The 13,898-nt window shown below is 45.4% G+C and overlaps 1 long non-coding RNA gene across 3 annotated transcripts in view; it reads right to left on the bottom strand.

Moving 5' to 3' along the window:
* The window catches only part of LOC147023136 (uncharacterized), a 93,494-nt gene that overhangs the window by 22,273 nt on the left and 57,323 nt on the right, over window positions 1–13,898 (bottom strand). Inside the window, exon 1 of one of the 3 annotated variants that reach the window (XR_015060046.1) lies at window positions 6,865–7,227. The exons of the other annotated variants lie outside the window; for them this stretch is intronic. This is a non-coding gene — a long non-coding RNA (uncharacterized LOC147023136). Of the gene's footprint in view, window positions 1–6,864; window positions 7,228–13,898 lie in introns of those variants that run through there. 3 annotated transcript variants of the gene reach the window in all.

Raw genomic sequence — 13,898 nt, 5'->3', positions numbered from 1 at the left:
AGGAATGGCGGGTGGCCATTGGTAATGATTGGTTATGGAACACCTTAACATGGCATTTTTTTTCCAAGGGGGAAAATGGCAATAAAATATGAGATTTCTTCTGGTTTTTTTTGTCGTCAAGTCTAAAGTAATAGGTGAAGCGAGCACGAAAATTACATAGAGACCTCTTTTATTTGGACAAAAACAACATGGAGTCTGCTTTTTTGGGGGTAAAAATAACTGAGTACAACTTTTTGTGCGAACATAACATGGAGTGCGCTTTTTTGGGGGTGAAAATAACACGGAGTCCTCTTTTTTGGGTGAAAATAACACGGAGGCCTCTTTTTTTGGGTGAAAATAACACGGAGGCCTCTTTTTGGGGTGAAAATAACACGGAGTCCTCTTTTTTGGGTGAAAATAACTCGGAGGCCTTTTTTTGGGTGAAAATAACACGGAGTCCTCTTTTTTGGGTGAAAATAACATGGAGTCTTCTTTTTTGGGGTGAAAATAACACGGAGGCCACTTTTTTGGGCGAAAATAACACGGAGTCCTCTTTTTTGTGTGAAAATAACACGGAGGCCTCTTTTTGTGTGAAAATAACACGGAGGCCTCTTTTTGGGGTGAAAATAACACGGAGACCTCTTTTTTGGGCAAAAATAACACGGAGGCCACTTTTTGGGTGAAAATAACACGGAGTCCTCTTTTTTTGGGTGAAAATAACACGGAGTCCTTTTTTTTTGGGTGAAAATAACACGGAGGCCTCTTTTTGGGGGGGGGGAAATATCACGGAGGCCACTTTTTTGGGAAAAAATAACTCGGAGGCTGCTTTTTGGGGGCGAAAACAACTCGGAGGCTGCTTTTTGGGTGAAAATAACATGGAGGCCTTTTTTGGGTGAAAATAACACGGAGTCCTCTTTTTTGGGCAAAAATATCATGGAGTCCGCTTTTTGGGGGCGAAAACAACTCGGAGGCTGCTTTTTGGGGCAAAAATTACATGGAGGCTGCTCTTTTGGGGCGAAAATAACACGGAATCCTCTTTTGGGGTGAAAATAACAGAATCCTCTTTTTTGGGCAAAAATATCACAGAGTCCACTTTTTTGGGCAAAAATATCACGGAGTCCACTTTTTTGGGCAAAAACATCAGGGAGTCCGTTTTTTGGGCAAAAATAACACTGAGGCTGTTTTTTGGGGCGAAACTAATATGGAGGCCTTTTTCTGTAGCAAAAATAACACGGAGTCCTTGTTTGGGCAAAAATATCATGGAGGCCGCTTTTTGGGGCAAAAATAACATGGAGGCCTTTTGTGGTGAAAATAACATGGAGTCCTCTTTCTTGGGTGAAAATAACACGGTGGCCTCTTTTTTGGCCAAAAATATCATGGAGTCCGCTTTTGGGGGAAAAAATAACTCGGAGGCCACTTTTTGGGGCGAAAATAACATGGAGACTGCTTTTTGGGAGCAAAAATAACACGGAGGCCTCTTATTGGGTGAAAATAACAGGGAGGCCTCGTTTTTGGCCGAAAATATCACGGAGTCCGCTTTTTGTGGCGAAAATAACACGGAGGCCTCTTTTTGAGTGAAAATAACACGGAGTCCTCTTTTTTGGGTGAAAATAACACGGAGTCCTCTTTTTTTTTCGGTGACAAAAAATAAGGAGTGCTCTTTTTGGGGGGGAATTTTAGGCCAACATATTTTTTGTGCCCAGGACCCCCCAAAAAAATGTTTATCCGCTTCTGGCCCTGAGTTGTAAATGTAGTTGAAGATCTTCTCATATTGCTCAAATGGTTTCTCTCACAGCATTATCTGGTTCCATGAACATCTTGAAAGCATGAACTTGATCAATAACAATTCATATAGATAGTCCCACGATGTCACTAGACCTTGCAATGGGAACCTGAATATTCCCAAGACCATGACCCTTTTTCAAGAAACTTAACATTTTGACATCATGCATTTGAGGTCCATTAATAATGGAGTTTTGCCATACATTAATCCTTCCATATTTCTAAAACACTGAATTCAGAACATGCTGTAAATTCTGTACATAATAGAGATGATATATACCGTATATATATATATATATATATATATATATATATATATATATATATATATATATATATATATATATATATATATATATATATATATATATATATATATATATATATATTTACGAATTTGGGAATTCGATTGCACACAACATTCAGGTTCCTTTAGTCAGTTATGTCGATGAGTGCTTGTTCCCTAGATAGTTCTACCTTGCATTGTTTAATGGGCAGAAATCGATTAAGTGCGCTGCGAGAGTCAATTTAATAGATAGGGAACGATCATTAAACAATGGAGACGCCCCTCCCCCTCTTCTGTGAAAAGGAAGAAGAGCCCTCGCATCCCGTGATTCATGACGTCAACAACTCCCTCCCACCCGTGGTTGAGCGGGGTATGGAGCACGAGGGCATGAGTCACGCCGGGAGCGGGGGAGGGGGAGGGGGCAGAGGAGGATAAGAAAAGAGATTCTCTGCTGGTTGTTCAGGAGGACTTCGGGTTGTGCTTGGCTTGGGTTCGGGAGAAGGCTTTTTGAAGGCTTTTTGCTTCGGCTTGGCTTTTAGCAGGCCTTTGGGTTCTGCTCAGCTCGGAGTTCTTGCTTCGTGTTGTGAGAGGCTTTGTTCATCTGAAGAGAGTTGAGCTGGTTGCTCGGCTCGGAGTTCTTAGTTCGTGGAGCTCTATATTCTCCGCTTGGTTCCCGTTTGGTGCAACTCATCAGCCTCATCTTAGAGGTGGTTCTTCGAGATAGCGACGCATCGACGGGAAGGATCGACGCCTCGTCTCACCAGCACGTGTTCGGAAGCGCGAGAGGATTCGCTGGAGCTTGGGAAGGATCGCGGCTCACGGCGATTGGATCCAGCTCGCTCTCGCTTGAGCCCGGGTCCGAACAGCTTGAAGACCACACGAGGTGGAGAGGTTCAAGATAGGTTCTGGGTTTCAGCTCATCTGTCCTCCGTGCTGGAGTCCGTTATTAAAGGCATCAGCCTCCATTTATTGGGTGTTTGGATATGGAACCCAGCAGGATTAAAAACAAAACCTGTCAAAGGGCGGAAGAGCTCCTTGTGAGCCAACGGCCATCCATATCTAGTGCCCAACTGTGTCTGCAGACGTCCTCCTGCAGTTGGGTTACTTCTTCTTATTTGGAGGTTGGTGGCAGGATTTGCACTCCGGCCGCCGTAAAACCCTTCATTCCGAAAACCGCAAAAACGCAAAAAAATCTGAAAACCCACTCCGTGGGAGTACCTCATGTGCAGCTTCCCTTCGCAGGGCAGCTCACCGGATGACGGGATTGGGGCAAAGCCTTTGGGACCCCCAATCTTTGATAGGAGGGAAACCACGGGGTAACATCCCTGGGTCAGATTGCGGGAGAGTGTGTCGGAGTGGTGCTGAGGTGTCGTCCACCAGACGGCGGTCTCCTTGGGTTAACCTGAGGCGGTCCCTTAGGGTGGGTGCCTGGAATGTCCTATCCCTAAGAGAGGATGATCACCTGTCTCTGTTATCATCTGAGCTCAAGCGTTTGGACATCGGTATTGCAGCACTCTCTGAGGTTCGGAGACCGGATTGCGGTGAGATAATGGTGGGTGGTTACACCTACTATTGGTCTGGTCGCTTTGATGGTTACCATACCCAAGGAGTTGCTGTCGCTGTGTCCAATAAGCTGACCCCAATGATAATTGAGGTAACACCGGTCAACGAGCGTATTATGAGATTAAGGATTCGTCACTCCTTAGGTGTCATTTTCCTGGTCTCTGTTTATGCTCCGACTGAGGCGAGTGATCTCACCGTGAAGGATGCATTCTACGCCACACTCGAGTCTGTGGTTGATCAGTGCCCCAGACGAGATACACTTCTAGTCTTGGGGGATTTCACTGCATCGACTGGAACTGATAGGGATGGTTATGAGGTGTGTGTTGGTCCCCATGGGTCAGGAACTATGAACCAGAATAGCACTAAGTTCCTTGACTTTGCAAGAAGTCATGGACTTAGGGTGGCTGGTTCATGGTTTCAGCGCCCGCAAGCTCATCGCTGGACTTGGTATTCCAACGCTGGCGGTGTGGCAAAGGAGATTGACCATGTCCTCATTGACGGTCGTTGGAGGATGATCCAGAACTGCAGGGTCTACCGGAGTGCTCAGTTCCTCAATACTGACCACAGGCTTGTTGTAGCAACTCTAAAGCTGCACCTTAAATCCTGGAGAATGGTACCATCCCAGCCTAGGCTGGATGTTGCCAAGCTCAGGGATGAGAGAGTAGCTGAGGAGTTTGCGAACAGGCTGAGTGGACACTTGGGGGTCTGGGTGCTTTGGGGGTCCTGAAGAGTTGTGGAGCGCCTTCAAGACCACCGTCCTTGATGTTGCCGGTGGATGCCTTGGAGTTCACCGCAGGGCAAAGAAGAATTTTGTCTCTCAAGGGACACTGGATACCATTGACCAGAGTCGCAGGGCCAGGCTGAATGGCAGAGCTGAGCTGTTCAGGGAGCTGAGGCGTAAAACTGTACGTGCACTGAGGGTGGACAAGGAGGCCTATGTGCGAGGAATCTGTAAGGGGGTAGAGCATCACCTGTGGACAGGTGATTCTCGTCCCGCTTACAGGGGAATTCGCGCATTACGTTCATCCAAGCCCATCCCTCGGAGCACTGCAGTTCGAGCAGAGAGTGGTAGGCTCTTGACAGAGGAGTCTGAAGTGAAGGCCCGCTGGGCCGGTTACTTTGAGCGGTTGTACCAGGCTGATCCCCCAGCTGTCGAGTTGGACGTCAAGGGTGTTACAATCCCTGTTGCTGACCCTCGAATCAACTGTGGTCCACCTTCGCTTGTGGAAACACGGGCTGCGGTGAACCAGTTGAAACGGGGCAAAGCTCCAGGGATCTGTGGCATCCATGCTGAACATCTCAAGGCTGGTGGAAATGCTGCACTCGTGTCGTTGCATGCAGTTTTGTGCTCTGCCTGGAACACAGGCATCATCCCAACTGACTGGAAGAGGGGCCTTGTTGTCCCTCTCTGGAAAGGGAAGGGTGATCGCCAAGACTGCAACAACTACCGAGGAGTGACGCTGCTCTCAGTGCCGGGCAAGGTTTTTGCTCGGATAATTCTTGATAGGGTTCGCCACCATCTGCTTGAGCACCAGCGTCCAGAGCAGTCAGGCTTTACACCAAAGAGGTCAATGATTGACCGTATCCTTGCCCTTCGTGTCCTCACCGAACGCAGACGAGAGTTTCGGCAGGGGCTGCTTGCAGCCTATGTTGATCTCTGTAAAGCATTTGATTCAGTGAATCGGGATGTCCTCTGGAGGATTCTTGGTCTTCGTGGGGTGCACCAAAACTGATCGATCTGATGTCTGAACTCTACTCTGGTACTGAGAGTGCTGTGAAGTGTGGTGGTACCATCTCTGACTTATTTCCAGTTGTTACTGGAGTTCGTCAGGGATGTGTACTTGCCCCCACACTTTTCAGCACTTGTATGGACTGGATTTTAGGGAGGATGTCGGAGAGATCAAGTTGCGGTGCATCGTTTAGGAATGTCAAGATCTCGGATCTTGATTTTGCAGACGATGCAGTCATCTTTGCGGAGACTTTAGACATCCTCTTGGGGGCCCTCGAAGTGCTGAATGAGGAGTCGGAGCCGCTGGGATTACGGGTTTCTTGGGTCAAAACTAAGATCCAGGCTTTCGGTGACATCTTGGATGCTGCTGTCCTGTCTGTGTCTGTTTGTGGTGAGGATGTTGAGGTCGTGGATAGATTCACTTACCTTGGCAGTGATATTCATGTCTCGGCTGGCTGCGAGTCAGAGGTCAATAGACGTCTGGGTCGGGCCTGGGGAGTCATGGATTCACTGGATCATGGGGTGTGGCGCTGCCGGTACCTGTGCGGGAGGACGAAAGTCCGAGTCTTCAGGTCCTTGGTACTTCCAGTCTTGCTCTATGGGTGCGAGACTTGGACTCTGACCAAGGATCTGAGACGGAGACTTAATTCCTTTGGTACCAGGTGTATTCGGAGAATCCTTGGCTATCGCTGGTCGGATTTTGTGTCCAACGAGCGGTTGCTGAGAGAGACTCGGATGAGATTTGTTACCTGCATAGTCCGTGAGCGTCAGTTGCGGCTGTATGGACATGTGGCTCGTTTTCCTGACGCTGATCCTGCTGACCAGATTCTCTCAGCGAGGGAGTCTCATGGGTGGAGGAGGCGAGTGGGCCGACCACGTGCCTCATGGTTGCAGCAGGTTGACCATCATCTCAAGCAGATGGGGATGGGCCTGGCATCTGCCTGGGGGATGGCCAGACGGAGGCCCCTGGAGTACCGGCGGAAAGTGGACGCAGCGACGCGCTGTTCTGGCACATGCTCCCATACCTGACCTGACCTGCGTGTGCGTGTGCATGTGCGTGTGTGTGTGTGTGTGTGTGTGTGTGTGTGTGTGTGTGTGTGTGTGTGCGTGTGCGTGTGCGTGTGCGTGTGTGCGTGTGCGTGTGCGCGTGTGCATGTGCGTGTGTGTGTGTGTGTGTGTGTGTGTGTGTGTGTGTGTGTGTGTGTGTGTGTGTGCGTGTGCGTGTGCGTGTGCGTGTGTGCGTGTGCGTGGGCCCGTCTAATAAGTCGGAAACTGTTAAGTGCTTTGTGTGCTGTAAATGATTGCATCGCATTTCGTATAGTTGGGCTCGTTCTGCTCTTACGTGCTTCCCTAGTTCCCCATTATTTTTAATAAATACCCCAATTGTTAAATGTTTTTAGCTCGTCGCGTCGATTCTTCCATTGATTGAGCATTTCGTGTGTTGGGAGTTAGAAAGCCGTTGGTTTACCGTAATAGGGGGACATTTAGACCGACGGTTCTCGAAATCGCGCACGGACAAGCTCACCTCGGCAGTTTGTTCCGTCGAGGGTGGAATACCCCGGTAGTTGGATCACGTGGGTATTTTGGTACATTGAAGATTGGCAATCGACCATACCCCACGTGGTCTGCCGATTGGCCTATTTCAGTTCTTGAACAAGGACCCGTTGACTCGGAGTTATCCGGGCGGCGATCTATATTCCGGGCGATCGGTCAGGCCGACTCGACTTGCGGCTCCGTCAGAGCGGTCGGTTGGCGGCCGATCCCGACCAGTAACAATATATATCTTCTTCTTCTTCTTCTTTCGGCTGGTCCTGTTAGGGGTCGCCACAGCGGATCATCCGTATGATCCGCACAGTGATTTGGCACATGTTTTATGCCGGATGCCCTTCCTGACGCAACCCTGGTCGCCTCTTACAACACAGGGATATGGTACACCTATTTTAACCGGGGTATACACCGGCCCAGTATACTGGTGCTCACTTCGCCAACCTCGGAAGGATGACAGGCTGAGTGAACCCCCTGGTGTATTAATTCAGTGGCCGAACGGGGCTTGAACTCAGGACCTTTTGGATCCCAAGCCGCTGCCCTAACCACTGCGCCAACACCAGGCTGCCAGTAACAATATATATATATATAGCCCCTCGAGGAGGAGTGATGTAAGCGACATTTTTTAATGATATGATGATGATAGGCTCGGATGATAGGGGAAGGGTTAAAATAGTGCGATATGGCATTAACTCCAAAATGGCCAATGTGGCCCTTACATCACTCCTCCTCGTGGCGCCTCGTGTGTGTGTGTGTGTGTGTGTGTGTGTGTGTGTGTGTGTGTGTGTGTGTGTGTGTGTGTGTGTGTGTGTGTGTGTGTGTGTGTGTGTGTGAGTGTGTTTGTGTGTGTGTATGTGTGTGTGTATGTGTGTATATATATATATATATATATATATATATATATATATATATATATATATATATATATATATATATATATATATATATATATATATATATACACACAGAGCTGCAAGCATTTTCAGCACCCAAGGAAGTCGTTAGCAGCCCACAAAGGGATACTACTTCTTCTTATGTTACAGCCACAAGTATTCCCACATTATTGTAGGGGTCAGCCGGAGGGAAGCTTGGCCCAAGTCTTTCACGAACCGGCTGGCCAGGCCTGGCGTTAGACTCAGGATGGGGCAGGAATTTGTAATTTGTTCAGGGTGCCGGTGATAGCTTGTCTGCGCTTTGCGAAGTACACCTTGGGATATTTAACATCCACCAACTAATGCCGGCAGACTGGGAGACCGTTTTACATCCATCCGGAGGATGACACGCACATCGATGAATCACCTTGCCTGTGAAATGCTGGGATAACAGTTTATAGCTGTTTCAGGATTCAAACCCAGACTAGACAGCTTAGAGGTGAGTGTGCGTATGTCTCGGCCATCCTGCCAGCCCACCCCACAAAGGAGGTACCAGACAGAAATGCTATAGTTTTCAATTGTCAGCACAGTGTCCTTGTGGATGTGTTGCAATATCGCCCATGGTTGAGCATTTCATGATTTCAGTTGTTTGCAAAGTTCTCCTTTCTGATGGCTTCTGATAATGTATCCTATTGCAGAAGGACCTGTTAAACTATCTCAATGGACATCTTCATCAGCTGAGCCACTTACTTGAGGGCTAGATGAGATATAAAAGGTCCCACTATCATAACTCTTGTAAGTTAATGTGCACCCTTCTGACTCCCTACGATGCAAAGTGAATGTGACCTACCTCTGCATCTCCTCTATATACTACCAAGTGACTTGGAACATCTCATGACCCACAGTAAATTGCAATCGTATTCAGAATCACCCGAGAGAATATTCTAAATTTTTTGACTTCTTACTACTACAAGGATAATCAGGCTCATGGCTACAACTTTACTCGGGAGAAGATGCATCAATTTGACAACAGCACACCACATAAGTCTTGTGAATCCAGTGCAAACCTTCAGCAGACCACAAAAATCCATGCAAATAGATTTAGATACTCGTACATACCACTAATGATATGAGCTTGACTGAGACAGACGGGTGGAAAAGATGTGAGCAATTAATATTGCAGTGAGTACACGAGAATCTACTGTGTTATCTAATGGATGAATAGGTTTGATATTTCACGTCAATCAGTTGTCCCCATACTGAATTGGATGATGATAACCACTGTGTCATTAACGAAGTACAACCTGTTTGAATGAGAGAAACAAAAGTCTATTTCACCCTGCAAACCTCATGTGAGCATTGATGGCATGACACCTACTTTAGAGTTCAAAACGTAAAGATGGCCCAGGCTTACTCTTTATGCTGCATTTCAAGTTTTAGCCACTGATAACATCATCAATTCTTCTGTGGGACAATCCTTTAATTGTTTACCAGAAATGAGAATTATCTGAATATACTGTAGATGATAGATAGGTGCATGAAATAAGGTCACATTGCCACTTTGTACGGACAATAAGGTTGCCTTAGGTTGTCGAAAGAGGATGGTACTTGATGATTCAGACGCAATGGCTCGAACACACCCTTCCTGTATCTGGGTTTCATTTCCTCGATTACACTGGGAAGCGTGGAATCAAACACAGCACGCACAGAGGAGCAAACATTGTCTTTGTTTTTGTCTGGATCAGGAGCACATCGAACCAGTCTCACCGAGACGCCACCCCCACCCTCACCCACCCGATCCCGCGCCACCCTTCCACTCACGACAGACCCGAGTTTACTGCAAGTTCCCCACCAGAAACTGCACGCAATTCAGTGCTTATTTTGAACAAGCAGTGCAGGGGAAGGAAGAGCAACAATTAGCGGTTATGTTTCCATCCGTCAGATAAACACAAATTATCGTGAGAAAAAAAAACCACAAACATTTCCATAACAGGAATCTACACGAACATAACATTGTTCATCATAACCCACCAAACAAATTAACATTTTAGGTTGGAATGGGAGGCAGGGGAAAGGGTTGTGAACAACCACACACTCACACTCACACTCACACACATTTAATTGAAATATATTGACATTTACAAGTGACAGTAACTGCCTTCATCATCAATTTACAGAACTCACCCTCATTTCAATTTGAAATATATATATATATATATATATATATATATATATATATATATATATATATATATATATATATATATATATATATATATATATTGTAATATACCATTAACAGAGTTCGTGCTGCTGATGCAGTTTCTTGACAAGGGTTATGCTGCCTTGTTTGCCATTGCATTAATAGCAGTTAGTCAGGGCAGGAATTTGGAATTTGTTCATGGTGCCGGTGATAGTTCACCTACTCTTCGTGGAGGAAAACATTGGATCTTTTACATCCACCAACTAATGCTGAACGACAGGACACCCAGTTCCAGTGTTTGAATCTATATATATATATAATTTTGGACTTTGGCAGATTTGTAAACAATTTTTCGGTTGTTTTACAACAATGTGACCAATGGGTTATTGCTGCGTGAGATTTTGCAACGTCACTTGACGCCACGTAACTCCTCGCGTGAGGGCTTGATGACGTCATACTAAGAGAGTCAACTTTTAACGGGGAATTGCAAACTTTACGTGGGGCTGGGAATTGAACCGTTCCTAGACACCTCGATGGTCAGTCGGTGTGCTCCACGTTTGAGCGATCCACTCAGCGTTTAAGATTGATTCCAAACACGGGATTGCTGTTATCAGTTACATAAGAATAATTTGCTCATCCTGAGTTTGAACGCAATAAATTGAAATGTGCACTAACAGGAATTTTTATTACTGCAATGGTTTGTTTTCAATTCAAACCACCTTAGAATCTCTTAGTCAAGATGAAAAACCTATTACCTCTCGTCTCAGGAAGAGTCCAACTCAACCGAGCGTTGAACTGTACAATTATTGACTGTTCGTGTTGTCCAACCTCAAACGTGTAATTTTGTATCCTCACATTCGCCAAGTCAAACAAAATAATATCGCTGTCAGACTCCAAAATTGGACTCCGTATACACTTGCAAACTGCCGAACCGCTCACCAAAGCACGGGACCTCCATCATATAAAGTTATCATGTTGTTTTGGCCTTGCAGTCATTAAATGGGATTTAAAAGTCTCACCAGCACCTAAAAAGAGTATTATGGCCCTTCTGTAGGAGTAAATAACAAGAAAGTTAAGCCATATTTCATCTGCCTAGAAACCTTTTGAGGGTCAATATTCGATTTTCAACGTCATGTTTATTGTGCGAGGGTCAGTGTGGATGCAGCAAGGATGATAGAACAGGCAATTGGGAGTTTGCAATTGACATATTTATTGCATTAATGTTCGAGGATGACTGTGAGGTCGAATCAAGTCGATGACCCCTCGTGTTGTGTGTATGTGTGTGTGTACTATATATATATATATATATATATATATATATATATATATATATATATATATATATATATATATATATATATGTATATTAGCATGGATCGGCTCGCTATGGTCACCTCTCCACACGTCGTTGCAGAGATTTGTGTCAGATTTACTGTTATCATTACTTACACTATTTATCATATAAACATTTATTTTGCATAAATTTATTTGTAATATTGGTGATATTATATTTGCAATATGAAAGGTCCAAGTCATCGAAATGGTCAAGGGTTTAAGCTGTCTAATCTGTCTGATGGGTGTTAGGGGTGTAAATGGTGTTGAGGTCTAAGGGGTCTAAAGGGTATTTTGGGGATCTTTTGGGCCTTTTTGGTCTTCGGGGTCATGTGGATCCTCTGGGACTTTTAGGTCCTCTGTGGCTTTTGGATCTTCAGGAACTTTTGGGTCTTTTGGGTATTTGGGATCTTTTGGGGACTCTGGAACTTTTGGGTCCTTCATGTCTTAAGGGTCATGGGGGTCTTAAAGTGTCTTTAATGATCAAAGGGGTCTCAGCAGTGTAAAGCATCAAAAAGTGCATTCCAAAAGTATGTAATTAATAGACGTATGCGTGAGAAGTCAGGGTGCAACCAAAGTTCAAACCGCATGTACTTAATATACATACGGTCACACAGCTTTACTGTGAATGGAGCATTTCAATAGTATGTAATTAATATATTAATTAATATATTAATTAATATATTAATTAATAGATGTGCGTGCAGCCCACAATCGACATTCAAACAGTACGTAACAAGAAAAGGAGCAATCAAAGATTGCAGACCCACACCAAGACTGCTTTTGTGCACTGGTGTATTTTGTGTGTTATTTGTGCACTGGTGTGTTACTTAATTAAGAAGAGACATAATTAGAACTGCCACTTTACAACTTCTGGCAGTGATGACCGGGTACCAAGATGTCCCGCTTTGATTGGACACCTGACCCTGACCCATGGCATTAAAAAAAAAAAATTATTATTGATTATTCAATTGAATTCAGAATGGGATTCAATTCAAATCAAATGGAAGACCAAATAGGTACCGTCCTTCATTGGAGTAACCCAAAGGAACCCAAACAAACAAAAAGCAAAGATGAAGTTATCAGGAAGAACCTGCATAGGATTCACATATCAGCTGCTACTCCTCCACCCTCAAACCCATCCAGACACAGCCAAGTGAACCTTATTCAAAAAAACAAACAAACAAAAAAAAAGAACCAATATCAAAAAATTAAATAATTCTGGCTGCCAGACGTGCGTCTGGTTAAGTTGAAATTTTAAAACACAAAATTCCCCATCACTACGAGATCATAAATGTGAAGTTTCACATCGATTACTTAATTGAGGACAAGTACGCAAGTTGCCGTGTTGTCATGATTTACACCAATTAGAATAAAAACATTTATTTGTGATATTACATTTTTATAAGCAATTGAAGTAGTAGTATTAAAGCTAAAAACCCCAAAAAAATACAAACAAGAAAAAGAGTAATCAGAGATTGCAAACCCTCACCAGGACTTCTTTTGAGTGGTGTATTTTTATAGGTTTTTTGGTAAATGCAAAATGTCTGCCAAACCATGTGATTTATGACATCATATGTTTGACTCTTTTGTTCCTCATGGATAGGAGGTCATATGTGTAAAGTTACACCTCGATTCTGTGCGATATATATTGTTTCAAATTTGGAATTCGATTGCACACAACATACAGGTTCCTTGAGTCAGCTATGTCGATAAGTGCTTGTTCCTGAGATAGCTCACCTTCCATTGTTTAAATGTTTAGAAATCGATTGGATGTGCTGCGTGATTTAATTTAATGGTTAAAGAGCGATCCCAACATAATGGAGACGTCCCTCCCCCTCTTCTGCGAAGAGGAAGAAGAAACCTGCCATCCCGTGATTCATGAAGTCAACAACTCCCTCCCACCCAGGGTTGAGCGGGGGATGGAGCACGAGGGCATGAGTCACGCCGGGCGCGGGGGAGGGGGGGCGGAGAGGGATAAAGAGGAGATCCTTTCTTGGTTCGTGTTTGGAGTTGGAGAAGGGAGTATAGAGTAGTCGTTCAGCAGACCTTCGGGTCCTGTTTGGCTTGGGTTAGGGTTGAGGCCTTGGGAAGCTTTTTGCTTCGGCTGAGGTCTGGCTCGGGAGGAGGCTTTTTGGAGGCTTTTTGCTTTGGTGGTTCAGTGGGCCTTTGGCTTCTGCTTGGCTCGGGAGAGCTTTTTGCTTCGAGCTGCTTTGTTTTGGAAGGAAGTTGAGCCAGTTGCTCGGCTCGAGCTGCAAATGGTGGCTTCTTCTTCTTCTTGGTTCGTGGAGCTCTTTGTTCTCCGTTTGGTTCCCGGCTTGGTGCGACTCATCGGCCTCTTCTTGGATGTGATTCCTCGGGGAAGCGACGCAACGACGGAAAGGATCGGCGCCTCGTCTCACCAGCATGTGTTGAGAAGCGCGGGAGGATTCGCGGGAGCTCGGGAAGGATCGCGGCTCACGGCAATTGGGTCCAGATCGCTCTCGCTGGAGCCCGGGTCCAAACAACTTGAAGACCACACGAGGTGGAGAGGTTCGAGATAGGCTCTGGGTTTCAGCTCACCTGCCCTCTGAGCTGGAGCCCATTATTAAAGGCCTCTGCCACCAT

This window comes from Eptatretus burgeri, chromosome 7 (genome assembly GCF_056783735.1).
Source record: "Eptatretus burgeri isolate ZD-2024b chromosome 7, Ebu_testis_v1, whole genome shotgun sequence".
NCBI lineage: Eukaryota > Metazoa > Chordata > Myxini > Myxiniformes > Myxinidae > Eptatretus > Eptatretus burgeri.
This window is presented reverse-complemented; position numbering and strand designations above follow the sequence as displayed.